The following is a 3,519-nucleotide window of genomic DNA, read 5'->3' as shown; positions in this document are numbered from 1 at the left end:
CAGATTTCTGGGCGTGTGGGAGGGTGAGAGCTGAGGTATGTCTTGTCTTTTTATTGCTGAAAAAACTGGTACTTTGAAACATTTCTGTGTAATGTTGCTCTTCACACATAACTGTTGCATGTTGTGTAGGGTAGCGTCTGGAGCAAGTCATGCACTCATACCTGTAAATAAGCAACAAAATCATCCAAAAGATACCTATTCAACACTCACCCTTCATGTCCCTACCTAGATGATATAGAAGACAGCATTAAAGATTTGCAGTCCGGTATAAAATTTATTATAAAAATAATTTAATTTTAAAATATTAAAATTTTTAATATATTATATTATAATTAAAGGGTGATTTTTATGAAGGAGTAAGCCCCCCCCCAAATCTTTTAGTTTTCCCTGTTTGGGGGGGGTTTTTTCCTCGGGGGAAAAATTTGTATTTGGCCGATCTTTTTTTGGTTTGGGGGTCAAGTTTTTTATAGTCAGCTTTACTTTTTTTCCCTTTGCGCGCCGACATAATCCCTTTTATTCCATTTTTTCAAGCTTTTTGGTTTTTTTAATTTCGTTTTTTGACACTGTTTTTTCCCGATCTTCAGGTTTTCCCATAGATTTTTCCATTTTTGGGTTATTAGCCTCCCAAAACCCTTTTTACCATGTTTCTAATTAAAACTACGCTTGATTAAAATTTTTCTTTTTAACAAATGGAAGACCTCAGGCCTCGGGCCTTCCAAAGGGATTCCGTGGATTTTTTTCCCCTTTTTTTTTCCCTTTCATAGATTTCCTTTTGAAATTTGCCCTTGGTAAATATCCCTTTCTATCATTTTGTAAAAATTTTTAAAGTGGGTTGTTTGAAAATCCCTTTAAGTCTTTTCGTTCCCTTGTGATTTTGGGCCCTTTCCAAACAGATGTTTATTAATTGTCTTCTCGCATTCAAAAAAAATGGCTCAAATTTAAGGGGGAGGGTTGCCCAAAATTTGCCCTTTTCCCCTTCTATTTCTTAATTTTCCTCAGGCCAAAAAACTTTAAAGGTCCCCGTCAACGCTTTTAATTGGTATTTATCTTTTGTGGGGAAATTTATGGTTTTTGCCCAATTTGTATTTCTTCCAATATTAAATTATATTCCTAACTTCCGTTTTAATAATTACTCCTGGTATTTGTAAAATTTCAAATCCTTTTCATAACCTTTTCCATCACATTTCCAAATCGTTTTTTTTTCCTATTGGGAGGTGTGGATGTATTGTTTCAAAAAAGTTAAGGGTGTTCGGGCTGGGGAATAAATTCGAATGGAGCGGGGTTGTTTTCTGAAAGTTTGTAAGAAGAAGGACCAAAGGGCAAAATTTTTAAACCTTTTTCCCCTTTTGTTAACGTAATTTTTGATTTTTCCAGGCTTTGGGATTTTTCGTTAAACCCTTGTTAAAATTACTATTTCATTGGATGTTTAAAATTAAAATGAATTTAACATTTTTTTTGGGGTTTTTCCCCTTTTAACTTAAGGTTTTTTATTTTTTTTTGGGAAAGGTCGTCTTATTATTTTTATTTTTGTTTAGGAAACCCCCTTAAAAAGTTTTCCAAAATTTAAATTTATTTTTTTAAGTTCCTTTTTTGGTTTTTAATTGCTCTTTTATTTTTTAAATTCCATTTTTTTAAAGTTGCCATGTGATGAAACCCGGTTCTTTTATTGGTTTGAATTTTACTTTTTCCCCCTTTTTTTTAAATTTGGTCTGTTTTAACCTTTTGTGCCCTTTTGAAATACTTTATGCCTTTTTTTGGGTTTGGGGTTTAGTTTTCCAGGTTGTGGGCTTCGATTTCGTTTTGGCCATTTCCTTCAGTTTCTAATATCACTGAACTGTTTATTGATTTGGTCGATGTTGAGATCTTCGTCTCGGAGGAGTGAATATCTGTTTTGGATGTTTAGGCTAAATTCTGTTGCTCTGATCCTCAAGTTAGCCAAGTTTGGCTGTGGTTTACACATTAGTTTTTTCCCTTTTCCCCTTCTGAGATGTATTTTAATTTCGCCTCTCACCATTCTATGGTCGCTGCCTACATTTACTTTATTTATAACCTCTACATTTTTTATTATATCGCGCCTATTTGAAGTTATGAAGTCAATTTCGTTTTTGACGTCAGAAGGTGACTTCCATGTCCACTTCCGTTCTAGTCTTTTTTCGAAGAATGTATTCATGATACTGAGTGATCGAGCCTCCGCAAAGTCGACTAGCATTTATTCCCTCTCGTTTCTAGTGCCTGTTCCATGGTTCCCTACTGCTGTTTCGCCCTCTGTCTTTTTACCTATTTTGGCATTAAAATCCCCCATAATTATTGTGAAATGGGTTTTTTTTCTCTCGCTGGCAAAATGAACATCTTCATAGAAGCTCTCTATTTCTTCATCACTGTGGCTGCAGGTTGGAGCATAGACTTGAATAATTTTTAAGTTTTTCCTATTGTTTAGTTTTATTGTTAAAAAAGGGCCACTCTTTCGCTGACACTATAGAATTCTACAATGTTCTTTTCTAAGCGTTTGTGTATTAAGAATCCTACCCCTAATTCCTGTTTGCTACCCAGAGGTTTTCCTCTCCAATAGAGCACGTGTCCCTCTTTTAAATTAACTTCTGCTCTTCCCTAGTCTTCAAACTTCGCAGAGTCCTACTACATCCCATTTAATGGAAGAGAGTTCCTCTAGTAAAGCTAGTAAGTCGGTTTCAGTTCTCATGGTCCTTATATTGTATGTGCAAAGGTTCATCAACGGGGGCGGCCTGTCTTTACCCGGATTTTTTTTGCACCCCCTGCTCCGGAGCGATCCTGATCGCCGCCGTAACCGGGGGCTCCTTCGCCTCCGGGGAATGGGGGCCGTTTTGTTTTTTTCATGGGGGGGTGGACACCCTTTTTTTACCTCCCACCTACGGGCTTAGGTGTATCTTGGTGGGAGGGGAGTAATTTAGCCGGAATCCCATTGATAAGCCCCCCCAGCAGGTTTGGTCCTACCTGGGTGGACTTGGGAAAGGGGAAATGCACGGCCTGCTCACTACTCCCGTGAGCTGGGCTTAATTTTTAGAAGTGCATATATGTTTTTTTTTTTATTTTATTTATTAACTTCATTTGTGCGTATGGGCACCTGATGAGACAATTCATTCCCCACATGCTCAAGTACTACGAATATGCTCATTCCCACGCATATGCATATGCAAGATACCCCTTTATTCTTGTATTATGCTTATGGATATGGAAAATTATTCTTAGTTATAAATAACTACATACATGTCCATCTTTGTCGGGCCTAGTCATATGTTCACATCGCCTGCCCCTTTATGCGCTTGTTATATGTTATTGATAAGTGAGTAAATATACAGGGTGTATATTCACCCGTGTATATGAAAACCCCCCCTTTTTCCCCCATACCTCGAAAACCCTTCCCAATCATTATACATACGCATGTATCTATCCCGGGATGTGCTCACGCATCCGTTATGAGCACATACATTTGCAGCTTACACTAGTGCCCCCCCCCCCCTTTAATATGTGTATATATCTGTA

The sequence above is a fragment of the Penaeus vannamei genome, chromosome 32, assembly GCF_042767895.1.
Source record: "Penaeus vannamei isolate JL-2024 chromosome 32, ASM4276789v1, whole genome shotgun sequence".
Classification (NCBI taxonomy): domain Eukaryota; kingdom Metazoa; phylum Arthropoda; class Malacostraca; order Decapoda; family Penaeidae; genus Penaeus; species Penaeus vannamei.
Note: the sequence above shows the minus strand (reverse complement) of the source record.